The sequence below is a fragment of the Ornithorhynchus anatinus genome, chromosome 16 (genome assembly GCF_004115215.2).
Source record: "Ornithorhynchus anatinus isolate Pmale09 chromosome 16, mOrnAna1.pri.v4, whole genome shotgun sequence".
NCBI lineage: Eukaryota > Metazoa > Chordata > Mammalia > Monotremata > Ornithorhynchidae > Ornithorhynchus > Ornithorhynchus anatinus.
This window is the reverse complement of record NC_041743.1, coordinates 40887460-40902924: the sequence shown is the minus strand read 5'-3', so window position 1 is coordinate 40902924 and position 15465 is coordinate 40887460. Positions and strand designations below refer to the sequence as shown.

Below are 15465 nucleotides of genomic sequence, written 5' to 3'. Positions count from 1 at the left end.
TGCCCAAAGTCACACAGCAGGCAAGTGGTGGAGCTGGGATTAGAACTCACGTCCTCTGACTCCCAAGCCCATGCTTTTGCCACTACTAAGCGCTGGGGTGGATACAAGCTAATCGGGATGGACACAGTTCATAACCCTCATGGTGCTCACTGTCTTAATCCCCATTTTACAGATGAAGAAACTGAGGCCCAGATAAGTGAAGGAACTTGCCTGAGGGCATGCAGCGGACAAGAAGCGACTCCCAGCGCTGTGCTCTATCCACGAGGCCACGCTGCTTCTACAAAATTTTACTGGACGGCCGAGACCCAGTACTAGCTGAGGGAGCTCTCCAACAAAAGGCGGGCCAAATGGTTGCCAGAGGGTTTACAGCCCCTACAGTTCATCTGACAATAACAACAATAATTATTCTGATGGTGCTTACTATGTGCCAGGCACCATACTAAGTGCTGGGGTGAACACAAGTCAATGAGGCTAGACGAAGTCCCTGTCCCACGTGGGGCTGCCTCAATACTTTAGATTGTAAACTCATCCTCTAAACCGTCAGCTTGTTTGGGGCAGGGAACGTGTCTGCTAATTCTGTTGTAATGTACTCTCCCAAGCGGAGTGCTCTGCACAACGTAAGTCTCAATAAATAGCCCCGATTGATTTAGGTGCAATGCCCTATACCCAATCTGGAGCAGGAGGGGTTGGGGGAGAGAGAAGCTAGGGTAGATACCAGATAATCAGATTAGACCCAGTCCACATGGGGCTCACGGTATAAAAGGGAGAATGGGGACTGAATCCCCATTTTACAATTGAGGTACAGAGAAGGTAAGGAACTTCACCAAGATCAAAAAAGTCGGCTCAGAATCAGAACCCAGTTCCTCTGACACCCAGGCCCGTGCTCTTTCCACTAGGCCAATCTGCCTCCTTGCTAGACATTCAATCAATGGTATTTATTTAGTACTTACTGTGAGCAGACCACTAAGTGCTTGGGAAAATGCAATCCAAAGTTGGCTGACACGTTCCTTGCCCACGAGGAGCTTAGTCTAGCTGAACTGCTGGAAAATGGCCTGTGAGAGATTGGGGTGTTGGGGTTGGGGGAAGAGTGAGTATTTAAGCTCGTGGACAGGGAATGTGTCTGTTATACTGTTGGGCTGTACTCTCCCAAGTGCCTAGTACAGTGCTCTGCACACAATAAGTGCTCAAGGAACACAATCGACTACAAGCAACTCCCACACGGAAGGACAAGGACGCGGAAACAGCTCTGCATTCTGTCGGCTTTCCACAATGGAAACGTCGTCAGATGACTCTGTCCACGTAGGCTACTCTCCTTTTCCATTTAGATTTAAATGCCATGGTAAATAGACATCCTCTACCTACGAAAGCTTGTCAATCCCGCAGCCTCGTCCTCCAAAATTCCCAACTTTATATTTGTTTGACAATGCCTGCGTCCGCTGCCAACTGACTTCAGGGAGCATCCCTTAGAGAAGCAGCGTGGCCTAGTGGAAAAAGCCCAGGCCTGGGAATCAGAGGAACTGGGTTCTAATCCCTGCTCTGCCACCTGTCTGCTGTGACCTTGGGCAAGTTACTCCACTTCTCCGTGCCTCAGTTACCTCATCAGTAAAATGCGGATTAAATCCTATTCCCTCCTACTTAGACTGTGAGCCCCACGTGGGATAGGGACTATGTCCTATCTGCTTAACTTGTATCTACCCTAGGGCTTAGAACAGTGCTTGGCACATAGTAAGTGCTGAACAAGTACCATAATTGTTCTTATCCTAATTGGAAAAAATACTGAATGAGAAATCCCCAAGGGAATTTACCTCCCCAAACTCCTCACTGTCGGCTTTAAAGTTCTCCATCACACCTTGCCCCCTCTTACCTCACCTCCCTTCTCTCCTTCTACATCCCGGCCCAGACACTCCGCTCCTCGGGTGCTAACCTTCTCCCTGGGCCTCCACCTCGCTTGTCTCACTGCCGACCCCTGGTCCACGTCCTACTTCTGGCCTGGAACGCCCTCCCTCCTCAAATCTGCCAAACAATCACTCTTCAAAGGCCTACTGAAGGCACACTCCCTCCAAGAGCCCTTCCCAGACTAAGCCCCCTGTTCCTCTGCTCCCCCTCCTGCATCACCCTCACTCCCTTTGCTCTTCTCCCCTCTCCCCGCCCCACGGCACTTATATATCTATAATTCCATTTATTTATATTGATGCCTGTTTACTTGTACTAATGTCTGTCTACCCACCCTCTAGACTGTGAGCCCACTGTGGGCAGGGATTGTCTCTCTTTATTGCTATATTGTACTTTCCAAGCACTTAGTACAGTGCTCTGCACACAGTAAATGCTCAAAAAATACGACTGAATGAATGGACATCCAAGGCTGCGGATTCTAGAATCTCTTCGTTCTTCGCTTTTAAAATGGGCAGCTAGGTCAACTCCCTGAGCCCTGGACAGAGACCCTCGTGGCCCAGGGGATAAAGCCCAGGCCTGGAAGTTGGAAGTACCTGGATTCTAACCCCGACTCTGCCACTTGTCCGCTATGTGACCTTGGGCAGGTCGTTTCACTTTTCTGGGCCCCAGTTACCTCATCTGGAAAATGGGTATTAAGACTGCGAGTCCCATGTGGGGCAGGGCCTCTGTCCAACCTGACTTGCTTCTACCTACCCCAGTGCTTAGTACAGTGACTGCACATAGTAAGCGCTTAACCAATGCCATTATTATTTTGCACAGGATGGCAAGGGGCAAGGACGCACCACATAGCAATTATCAGCGGCCGCAACTTTCTCGAACTAGCGTCCGCTGATGGGTTTGAACCGGCGATCCAGCGCACCGGTATCTTGATATCGCTACCCATGAGTCATTCCACTCCTCTCTCTGCAGCACAGCTAAGGATTGGCTATTTATGGCCCAGGCTCATGAATATGTGTTCAGGAATAGAACGATTCTCTAATCTGATTCGAAGCCCTCCGGTGTTAACTGTAAACGGGAAATGCGTATTAAATTGTGGATCCGCATCCAAGGTTTGCCAATGCAGGCTTCTAGTGGAAGACCCTCACATATAGTGGGGTTGGGGGTGGGGGTCACTAACACCCTCCGCCATCGAAGCTCTTAAAGGAGGCTATGCAAATCGGCATAGACACGCGGGGCCCAGAGCCTGAAAGAAATCAAGCTGAGCCGGCTAAAAACTCAAACCGTAGGCGAGTAGGAGTTTTAACAGAAATTGAAAACATAACTCACAGAACTAGGACTAGCTCTGCCACTTTAAGTAATTGATGCTCACTGCCAACCTGAAGTGTGAAACAGGCCAGGGAGACTTTGGCATGGTGGTAGAAATATTTTTGCGGGCACAGAGGAGTTAGAACCATTCTGCACCTCGTCCTTCTTAGGGCAAAGAACAACATGTCTACCAACTCTGTTGCACTGTACTCTCCCAAGTGCTTGGGACCGCACACAGTAAGCGCTCGATAAATTCCACTGATGATAATGATATCCAAGGAAAGGTTATCCGGATGATTACAGGCTTTGATACAGATGTTTCTGAGTTTTGATTGTTTGGACTCATTAGGAGAGGGAAAAGATAATGATCACTGCTTTGATTGTAGTCTCCCAAGTGCTTAATACAGTGTTCTACACATAGTAAGCGCTCAATAAATATGACTGATTGATTTTTCCTCCCAAAAGGCCTGGGGACTCTGTGGTTTCTTCAATCCAAGGAAGTTATCACGATAGTTTGGCCGTAGGGGGACCAGAGTTCTAATCCCTGCTGTGTGACTTCCGGGAAATCACTTAATCTCCCAGGGCCTCAAATCCCTTATCCGTAAACTGTGGATAAAATCCCTATTCTCCCTCCCTAAACCCTTAGTATAATGCTCCTAAGTGAGCAATAAATACCACTGATTGATTGAGATTGAGCCATGTGAGAGATAGGGACCCGATCTGATCTGATTGTTTCTACCAGCACTGAGAACATCATGAATGCTTCTATTAGCAAAGTAAAAGTACTCCTCTTTTCCCCTAAACGTCCTTGCCCCCTTCATTGACATTCTACCCATTAACCCGAACAAAATTCACTACGAATTCAAATCCACACAGTGCCAGTACAAGTAAATCAAAAGGTTATTTCTTCTACTGGAACTGGTCAGTCCATAATATTGACCTCTTCCTGGGAGATAGACGGGATAGAAAATAGACAGCATACAAAGCCCACTTCAAAAAGTGATCCTAAACTAAATGTCAGAATAGGTTAAACCCGGTCTGAAGGAAAAGGCATTGTATTCCTACCTGATAAATACCTTTAAGTGAAAAAACCTGCTTAATCTGATTCCTGTTTGGGTACTTTATGTAGTGGGACGGCGTGAACAGGTGCTTTGTGAGTCTAGAAAAAACTCTCAAATGACCTTGTAGCCTTCTTAACTTGATGACAGTAAACAGGGGAAAAACTGCAGAAACAAACGCAGAGATGATCCTCTCGGATCCGAGCCCGAGGGCCACTCTGAACCTTCCGGAAGGTCATTTGTGATCTTACCCAGGGATCTCTGCTCTTCCGCCTGCTGTGAACAAGGCAAAGCACGAAAGACTAAGAAAGCGCTTTCGACCTTTCCAGCTTTGCTTTCCTAGTCCCGGGACTGGTTACTTTTAAACAAAACTATAAAATGCTCTTTGGGCGAGCAGAGGGAGCTAAAGTTGATCGTTTTGTGATCAAGGGGGAGACATTGCCTCCATCTGACCTGAGGGTCAGGCCACCCAAGTTCTGATTCTGAGAGAGAAAGAAAGAAAGAAAGAAAGAAAGAAAGAAAGAAAAGAAAGAAAGAAAGAAAGAGAGAGAGAAGAGAGAGAAAGAGAGAGAGAAGAGAGAGAGAGAAGAGAGAGAAAGAGAGAGAGAAAGAGAGAGAGAAAGAGAGAGAGAAAGAGAGAGAGAAAGAGAGAGAGAAAGAGAGAGAGAAAGAGAGAGAGAGAGAGAGAGAGAGAGAGAGAGAGAAGAGAAAGAGAGAAAGAGAGAAAGAGAGAAAGAGAGAAAGAGAGAAAGAGAGAAAGAGAGAAAGAGAGAAAGAGAGAAAGAGAGAAGAGAGAAAGAGAGAAAGAGAGAAGAGAGAAAAGAGAAAGAGAGAAAGAGAGAAAGAGAGAAGAAGAAGAGGAAAGAGAAGAAAGAAGAAAGAAAGAAAGAAAGAAAGAAGAAAGAAAGAAAGAAGCCGTGGGGGGCAGGGTGGGGGAGTTAACCCCCTTAGGGCTTCCACTTCTCTGTCTAGAAATTGTGGATAATAAAATTAGACCCTTCTCTAGGAAGTTGTGGAACATGAATCAGACAACTTTGCTCTTGGCCTGGCTTAGAGGAAGCAGGCTGCCTGTTTGAAGGACAACAGTACTTATCAGGGACTTTTGCTTACAGAGCACTGCATCGCACTGCACTGTGGGGACTGGCAGAGGAAGAAGCAGCCCTGGCCTTTGAGATTATAAATTTAATCGTGGTGTGGAGGCTGGAAAAGGCACCAATAAACATTAAACCAAAGGTAAGAACAGCATAAAAAGCAGAAGATACTCCACCTTCAAAGCCTTATTAAAATTGCATCTCCTCCAAAGGTCTTAGCTGACTAAATCCTCATTTCCCCTCCTCTCACTCCCTTCTGTATCGCCCCTGAACTGGGATTTGCACCCTTTATTCACTCCACCCTCCGCTCCACAGCACTTAGGAACATGTCCGAAATGTATTTATTTATATTAATGTTTGTCCCGTCCCCCTACCAAGTCTGTAAACTCACTGTGGGCAGGGACCGTGGCTCACTGGAAAGAGCACGGGCTTTGGAGTCAGAGGTCATGGGTTCGAACGCCGGATCTACCACTTGTCAGCTGTGTGACTTTGGACAAGTCACTTAACTTCTCGGTGCCTCAGTTATCTCATCTGTAAAATGGGGACTGAGACTGTGAGCCCCACGTGGGACAACCTGATTCCCCTGTGTCTACCCCAGCGCTTAGAACAGTGCTCGGCACATAGTAAGCACTTAACAAATACCAACATTATTATTATTATTATTACCAACTCTCTAATACTGTACTCTCCAAAGTGCTTAGTACAGTGCTCTGCACACAGTAAGCGCTCAATAAATTACATTGGTTGATTCTATTTATCGTCATTATGTTGTCGTTTTTGTCCGTCTGTCTCCCCCAATTAGACTGTGAGCCCGTCATTGGGCAGGGACTGTCTCTATCTGTTGCCACACTGTACATTCCAAGCACTTAGTACAGTGCTCTGCACATAGTAAGCGCTCAATAAATACTATTGAATGAATGAATGAATGAGATACAATCTAGTCTCAAAACAGAGATTTCCACAGGCAAGAATATCCACTAACACAGACCCGAGATGACAAAGAAATAACATAGCGACTCAAAGACTTGAGAGAAGTTCCTTCACTCAGCAGTGCTCTCCGGAGCGGTGAATTGAGGTGTGACGTGTTCTTTCCTTCAGAAAGTCTCAGTGAGCAGGGCTTAAAAGGCTACTAGCCTGTGAGAAGCGGAGCACTACCAACGGCTCCATTTGAGGGGTTCAATCTCCCTAACTCAGGGGGCCTCAAGCCAAATGAAATTAATAAATCAAAAGCATTTCTGGAGTGCTTACTGTGGGCGGAGCGCTGTACTAAGCACTTGGGAGAGTACAATACAATCAAGTTGGTAGACATGGTCCCTGCTCATAACGAAACACTGAAAAATCTGGGGTCCCAACCATCTGAACCGCTATATTTTTTATATTTATTTTTTTTTTAAAGTTTGCTTGCCTGGCAATCAGTGGAATCTGTTGAGTGCCTTCTGGAGATGAAGCACTAAACAACCCTCTCTGGGGGAGTTCAGTAGCAGCAAGATCAATCAACCAAAGTTACTGATGGAGTGCTTACTGTGTGCGGAGCACTGTGCTAAATTCTTGGGGGAGGAGACTACAATAGATGTGATCCTTGCCCATAAGGAGCTTACAGTCTAGCAAGCGAAGACACATGGTGCCTGCTGTCATGGAGTTTACACTCTAATGGGGGAGACAACACAGTTCAAAATGATTTACAAATAGTGGGAGCAGTAGGAAGTCATAGAGCTATAATGAGAACTTGTACAGATATATCAGCCTGAAATAGGATCTGAGCTCTAATCACGGCTCCATCACTTGTCTACTGTGTGACCTTGGGCAAGTCCCTTCACTTCTCTGTGCCTCAGTTACCTCATGTGTAAAATGGGCATTGAGACTGTGAGCGCCGTATGTAGCCAACCTAAATTGCTTGTATCTACCCCAGCACTTAGTACAGTGTCTGGCACATAGTAAACCTTTAAAAATTGCCACAATCACTGTTAACCTGGGGGGGTGGGGAGATGAAGTAGAGGTGAGGTGAGGGGGTGAGCCTCAAACTGGCTGAGACAATAACAATAGCTAAAACTCCCACCCAACAGTCCTTCACTTTTCACTAGTAGTAATAGTATTCATTCACTCATTCATTCAATTGTATTTATTGAGCGCTTACTGTGTTAAGAGCACTGTACTAAGTGTTTAGAAAGTACAATTCGTCAATAAAGAGAGGCAATTCCTGCCCACAGTCTAGAAGGTGGGAAGACACATGGCAAAATAAACAGGCATCAGTATAAACAGAATTATAGATATATACACATCAAAACAAGTAAACAGGCAATAATGTAAATAAATAGAATTATAGATATGTATATATACACACAAATGCTGTAGGGCAGGGACGGGGGGGTAGAGCAAAGGAGGCGAGTCGGGTGACGGTGAGGGGAAGGAGGCTTAGTCTGGGAAGGCCTCTTGAAGGAGGTGAGCCATCAGTAGGGCTTTGAAGGGAGGAAGTGTGGTGGTTTGGTGGATTTGAGGAGGGAGGGCATTCCAGGCCAGAGGTAGGATGTGGGCCGGGGTCGACGGCGGGACAGGCGAGAACGAGGCACAGCGAGAAGGTTAGCGGCACTAGAGGAGCGGAGTCTGCGGACTGGGATGGAGAAGGAGAGAAGGGAGGTGAGGTAAGAGGGGGCAAGGTGATGGTGAGCTTTGAAGCCAAGAGTTAGGAGTTTTTGCTGGATACGGAAGTTGATAGGCAACCACTGGAGACTTTTGAGGAGGGGGGTGACATGCCCAGAACGCTTCTGTAGAAAGAGAATCCGGGCAGCAGAGTGAAGTATAGACTGAAGTGGGGAGAGACAGGAGGTTGGGAGGTCAGAAAGGAGGATGATGCAGTAATCCAGTAGGGATAGGATGAGAGGTTGCACTAATGTGAGAGCAGTTTGGATGGAGAGGAAAGGGCAGATCTTGGCGATGTTGTGAAGGTGAAATCGGCAGGCTTTGGTGATGGATTGGATATGTTGGGTGAATGAGAGAGCGGAGTCAAGGATGACACCAAGGTCAGGGGCTTGTGAAACAGGACGGATGGTTGTGCCATCCACAGTGGCGGGAAAATCAGAGAGAGGACAGGGTTTGGGATGGAAGATAAGGAGTTCTGTCCTGGACAGAACTTTAGGTGGAGGGAGGACATCCAAGTAGAGATTTTTTTGAAGGCAGGAAGAGATGCAAGGCTGAAGGGAGGGAGGGAGAACAGAGGAGGAGATACAGATATGGGTGTCATCTGCATAGAGATGATAGTTGAAACCGTGGGAGCAAATGAGTTCACCAAGGGAGTGAGTGTAGATGGAGTAGATGGAGAACAGAAGGGGACTAAGAACTGACCCTTCAGGATACCCTACAGTTAGGGGGTGGGAGGGAAAGCAGGAGCCCGTGAAGGAAACTGAGATTTATCAAGTGCTTACTGTGCACAGAGCACCGTACTAAGCTTTGGGAGAAAATACATGGGTGGGATTGGACACAGTCCCAGTCGCCCGGGGGGCTTACAATCCAAGAGTTTACGTGAGGGGGAAAGACATGTGAGGAGCGAGAAAACATTAAAACACAACACAAACAAATACACGAAATAGGTTCAGGGGGCTTTCTTTTACACAGCTCTTACTTTTTGTGGGGGCAGGGGAAGAGGGGATTGTTAGATGATAAACTCCTTGAGGGCAGGGCTGCATCTTGCATTTAACCAATCTCAATCAGTGGTATTTACTTAGCGCTTCTGGTTTGCAGAGCACTCTACTAAGCACTTAGGTAAGTACATTTGTCTAAGTTGGTAGACAAGCTCCCTGGCCACAAGGAGCTTGTAATTTACAGGGGAGACAGATAGTAAAATGAATTAGTTTGGGGAGAGGAGAGTATCAGGCTATGGACACTGAGTGTCGTGGGGTTGGGGTGAGCATCAAAGCATCAGAAGTTCCTCAGGCAAGCGCACAGATGATGCAGAGGAGAGGGAAATTAGGGCTTAGTCAGGGAAGGCCTCTTGGAGGAAATGTGACCGTACCACACTCTCGCAAGCGCTGCAGTGCTCTGCCCACATTAAGAGCTCAGTACATACCCCTGGATTGATTTTACCTTGTCAAAACAAGTTACAAAGACTTATTCCAAGCTGCTGTTTTCTCCACTTATACGGCAATGAAACTACACTCATCCCCTGCCTTTGGCCTCTGAATGTCACTTGTGAATGGAGAGGACCCGAGGCGGTCCTATTTTTAAAAGGACCCTTCTTGCCTCAGACTGTGGCTTGGAGAAGTGACCCTTGAATGTATCCTCTTTCCACACTAAGCCCGTGCACCGCTTGCATAAAAAGCCTTGTCCCGTTCAGGGTTGAAACTCTCTCTCACTCCTCAGCAAGCTACCTGGAAAACTTATCCTAGTCAGGTCGAGACGGCAGTCTGCGAAAGGTTTCCATTCCTGTGGTTTCCCTGACACTTGGATTCTTTAAAGATTTCTATGTAATTCACAAATGGAAAGCACTTTTTGGGGGGGAAGTATGGAAAGAGAAATTGAAGGGGTGGAGTCCACCTTAGTCCTCTAGGCTGTAAGCTTGTTGTGGGCAGGGAATATGTCCGTTTTTTGTTGATTGTACTCTCCCAAGTGCTCAGTAAAGTGCTCTGCACACCGTAAACACTCAAGAAATACGATCGAATGAATGAATGCCGCCATATCCTCAGTGTGGACTCTAATGGGCCTCATATTATCTGGGTCGGGGCAGGCTCCGGTATCTGAACTGAAAGGCCGGGTACCACGTGTGCATGGTAAACTGTCACGTAAGCGACAGTCGTATGGGGCAGTTTCTCTTCCTCATAATGCAGCTCTGGTTTCGGGGATCCAAACTTCCCAGTATCAGACAACCCTTCTGCCCTCAGGAAAAGGCTAATGGCATGCGCTCCAAATATTTCCTTCCACAGCAGAAATGCTCAAAGCTTCTTATGGGATGGGAGTAAACTTTAGGGGGGTGTGAGTTGGGGGAAAGTGAGGAAGGACAGTGCCATCCTAGAAACAAAAACAGTTTCAAAACAGTACTTGGGAACAGCGCTTCGGTCCTGGTGTAACAGAAGGTTCAACCTGATCCTCACTTCCCAGGAAATCCCAGCGATGTGTGAACCTCTTAATAGGCTTTCTGTTCGGATTTGTCTGTGCCCCTCCCTCAGCAGATGAGCAAATATGCATATCTGATATTCTATATCTGTCTCACCCGCTTCAGTATAATGCCTTGTGAGTGGGAAATATGACTTGGGTTTCTGTCGTATCTCCCCAGGCTGAGTACAGGGCACCACGTTCAATGGGTAACCAATAAATATCACCCTGTACTATGTAGTTAACCATCCAAAAGAGGTGAGGGCAAAGGAAAGCCCCATTTTAAAGCTGGAGAACAAGTTGGTCCATTCATTTTATGGACATGTTTTTTGTGCATCAGTTATTATAATAATAACAATAATGGTATTTGTTTAGCGCTTATTATGTGCCAGGCACTGTACTAGGCACTGGGGTGGTACAAGAAAATCAAGTTGAACACAGTCATTGTCCCACATGGGGCTCACAGTCTCATTCTCCATTTTACAGATGAGGGAACTGAGGCCCAGAGAACTGAAGTGACATGTTCAAGTTCACACAGCAGACAAGTGGGGGAGCTGGGTTCTAATCCCAGCTGGGATTAGAACCCACGACCTTCCCTTAGGCCCATGCTCCATCCACTATACCATGCTGCTTCATGTGCTTCCATAATGCCATTTCGAAACGCCCAAAGGGGTTCCCATCTGGTCCAAACTCCCTCGAAAACCCTGGGAAACAGCACGAAAGCAAAGACTTCAGAGAAACCCTAAACCCTAGTGCAGGTGTGAGGTCATTCTCCCGGGCTCTGACCGCTCTGACCCCAGTCCTTTTAAACCAACCCAAGGCATTATTCATTCATTCAATCGTATTTATTGAGCGCTTACTGTGTGCTGAGCTCTAAACTAAGCGCTTGGGAAAGTACAATACAACAATAAACAGTGACATTCCCTGCCCCAACGGTGGGAGAGGAATATGCCCCCACAGTGGCTGAATCCGAGGACTGGGGAATGGAAGAGGAGTGAAGTCATGTTTCAGACTTGAAATATGAACCAAAACCTTGACCCATTATATAAAGCTGAGATGAGCTGCCAGGTTATTTTCGTTTGAACTGCTAAAGAAAGAGAAAGCGAACCAGACTTTTATAAAAGAAGCTTGCCATGCCCCAGGGCCTCTCCCACTCCCCCTCTGTTCCAACTGGTTGGCTCACAAGGGCTCTGAGGAGACTCTCTGTCTGGTTTTGCTTACTTTTGTCTTGAGCAATTGTATCTGTTTTCCCTCTTGTTCTTCTTGTAGGTGCAGTCTCTTGTTTCTCTCACTAAGCTAAAGGCTTCTCAAAGGCAGGGATGCATCTTCTATGTGCACACTTCCACACCCTTAGTGTATTTTTTTGTGTGGTATTTGTTAAGTGCTTACTATGTGTGCCAGGAACTGTAATAAGCACTGGGGAAGATTAATGATTCATTCATTCAATCGTATTTATGGAGCGCTTACTGTGTGCAGAGCACTGTACTAAGCGCTTGGAATGTTCAATTCGGCAATATAGAGATAATCCCTGCCCAAAAAAGAGGCTCACAGTCTAATGATAATTGGGTCCAGTAACTGCACAGGGATTGCAGTCTTATTCCCCATTTTACGGATGAGGCACAGAGAAGTTGAGTGACTTGCCGAAGGTCATACTGCAGACGAGTAGCGGAGCCAGGATTAGAACCCATGACCTTCTGACTCCCAGGCCCGTCCTCTATCCACTAGAACACGCTGCATCTCACAAGTTGTTCTGCCTATTGGAAGACGGCCTGGAATTCAGTGAGTGGCTGAAGAGGCAAATGGAGTCACACTGTGTACACAAAAAGGTTTACCTTGTTGTGTTACATGCGATGTTTGCAGTACCTGGCGCTGTTTACTCTTTTGCCTCCTTGTCTCTTGTTCCTATAAGGTGTTAGCTCAAATTTTTTTGATAGTGTTTATTAAGTGCAGACTTCGGGCCAAGCACTGTATTAAGAGCAGGGGTAGATACAAATTAACCAGGTTGGACACAGTCCATGTCCTACATGGGTCCCACAGTCTTAATCCCCCTTTTACAGATGAATTAACTGAGGCACAGAGAAGTGACTTGCCCAGGGTCAGAGAGAAGTGATGGGGCTGGATTAAAACCCAGGTCCTTCTGACTCTCAGGCCCGCGCTCTATCCATTAAGCCACAGTGCTTCTCTTCTCAGAATAATCTTTACGGTATACACATGCAAACAAGTAAACAGGCATCAAGAGGCATCAATCTATTTCAACAGTGGCTTGGCAAAACATCATCATGGCTACACATGAGCAAAAATCCATAACTTTTTCAAATAATACACTAAGGGCTTACTGTGCACTTAACTCTTCCCAAACCAACATTCTTAGCTTTCCCTCCAATAACCCCCTCCATGGCAACTCTCCCCCTTCTAGAGAAGCAGCGTGGTTTAGTGGAAAGAACCCCGGTTTGGGAGTCAAAGGACGTGGATTCTAATCCCGCCTCCACCATTTGTCTGCTGTGTGACCTGGGACAAGTCACTTGACTTCCCTGTGCCTGTTACCTCATCTGTTGAGATGAGGTAGCAGCGTCGCTCGGTAGAAAGAGCCTGGGCTTGGGAGACAAAGGTCATGGGTTCAAATCCCAGCTCCGCCACTTGTCAGCTGTGTGACTGTGGGCAAGTCACTTAACTTCTCCGTGCCTCAGTTCCCTCATCTGTAAAATGGGTATTTAGATTGTGAGCCTCACGTGGGACAACCTGATGACCCTGTATCTCCCCTAGCACTTAGAACAGTGCTCTGCACATTGTAAGCGCTTAAATACCAACATGATTATCATCACTGCTGAGTGAATGAAGTGACTTGCCTCACACAGCTGACAAGTGGAGGCGGGACTCGAACCCACGACCTCCGACTCCCAAGCCCCGTGTGCTGGGCACATAGTAAGTGCTTAACAATACCGTCATTATAAATTATTATTATTATTTGGGGAAGCAGCGTGGCTCAGTGGAAAGAGCCTGGGCTTCGGAGTCGGAGGTCATGAGTTCGACTCCCGGCTCTGCCACTTGTCAGCTGTGTGACTGTGGGCAAGTCACTATTTAGTTGCCATTGTTTTTATGAGATGTTCTTCCCCTTGACGCTGTTTAGTGCCATTGTTCTTGTCTGTCCGTCTCCCCCGATTAGACCGTAAGCCCGTCAAACGGCAGGGACTGTCTCTATCTGTTGCCGACTTGTTCATCCCAAGAGCTTAGTACAGTGCTCTGCACATAGTAAGCGCTCAATAAATACTATTGAATGAATGAATGAATAAAATGGGGATGAAGACTGTGCGCCTCACGTGGGACAACCTGATGACCCTGCATCTCCCCCAGCGCTTAGAACAGTGCTGTGCACATAGTAGGCGCTTAACAAATACCAACATTATTATTATTAGCTGTGTGACCGTGGGCAAGTCACTTCCCTTCTCTGGGCCTCAGTTCCCTTCTCTGTAAAATGGGGATGAAGATTGGGAGCCTCATGTGGGACAACCTGATGACCCTGTATCTCCCCCAGCGCTTAGAACAGTGCTCTGCACATAGTAAGCGCTTAACAAACACCAACATTATTATTATTATTATTATTAGTGCCCCAGCTCAGACATTGTGCTGCACCCCCTGCCCTTCCCTGATGGCCGTTTCCAGACCTGAGCCCTCGCGAGCCCCTCCCGACCCCAGAGCGCCTGCGCCAAAGGACCCGCCTCGCGCCCCCCCTTCCCCGCACGAGGGGCCGAACTCCCCGCCCCCCCCCAGAGCCGCTGTGCCAAAACCCCTCGGCCGGAGCCGAAGCCACCAATAAGGCGCCAGGTCCTCCCCACCGACCAATCAGACAACCCTCTCGCCGCCTCCCTCCGCCAATGGGAGAGGGCCCCGGGCCGGCGGCGCGCGGACACCGCCACCCCGCGAGGACAGAACATGGCGGCGGGGCGGGCCGGACGGCACCATCCGCGGGGGGGGGGGGGGGGTCTCGTGGGCTGGGGGAGAGGGGAGTCGGCTGAAGTAGTGGCGGGAAAATCAGCCTCCCCTCCCTCACCGCTGACGGCGCCTGCTCGGTCACCTCCGCCCTTCTGCTCGGTCCCTCACTCACCGGCTGCTTGCTGGTCGGGGCTGAAGGGAGGGAGGAGCCGCCGTGGCGGTGTCCGGGTAGCAATGGAGTCCGGGTGGGGGGAGGGGGGGCGGGTGACGGAAAACGGAGAGAGCGCGGAGCGGGGGCACAAACAAGATGGCGGCCGCGTCGCTCGCACCGTCCCCCTCCCCCTCCTTTGGCGCCTTAGCGGGGGGTGGGGGGCGGCGCTACTGCGCAGGCGTCAGGGAGCCGAGCCCTCCTAAAGTATCGCGAGAGTTGGAGCACGAGGCCAGAGGAAAGGGTTGGGCGATTGGTGGCCTACTGAGGCGGGGCCTAAAGGGACATATAATCATCATGTTCTTATTTATTAAGCGCTTATTATGTGCGAAGCACTGTTCTAAGCGCCGGGGGAGATACAGGGTGATAGTAATGTTGGTATTAGTTAAGCACTTCCTATGTGCAGAACACATAGGGAAGCAGCGTGGCTCAGTGGAAAGAGCCCGGGCTTTGGAGTCAGAGATCATGGGTTCGAATCCCGGCTCTGCCACTAGGCAGCTGTGTGACTTTGGGCCAGTCACTTCACTTCTCGGTGCCTCAGTGACCTCATCTGTAAAATGGGGATTAAGACTGTGAGCCCCAGGTGGGACAACCAGATTCCCTTGTGTCTACCCCAGCGCTTAGAACGGTGCTCTGCACATAGTAAGCGCTTAACAAATACTAACATTATTATTACTGTTCTAAGCGCTGGGGGCGGATACAGGGTCATCAGGTTGTCCCACGTGAGGCTCACAGTCTTCATCCCCATTTTACAGGCGAGGGAACTGAGGCCCAGAGAAGTGAAGTGACTTGCCCACAGTCACACAGCTCAAGTTGTCCCACGTGAGGCTCCCAGTCTTAATTCCCAGAGGAAGGAACAGAGAAGTGACTCGCCCACAGTCACCCAGCTGACAAGTGG

At 48.3% G+C, this 15465-nt stretch overlaps 1 protein-coding gene across 1 annotated transcript in view; it reads right to left on the bottom strand.

Annotated features, from left to right (window-relative positions):
* The window catches only part of NFYC (nuclear transcription factor Y subunit gamma), a 67826-nt gene extending 53156 nt beyond the window's left edge, over positions 1–14670 (bottom strand). The window contains exon 1 of the mRNA XM_029080918.2: positions 14532–14670. The gene's annotated coding sequence lies outside the window, so the exon portion shown is untranslated. The remainder of the gene's footprint in view (positions 1–14531) is intronic.
* Between the last annotated feature and the right edge of the window lie 795 nt (positions 14671–15465).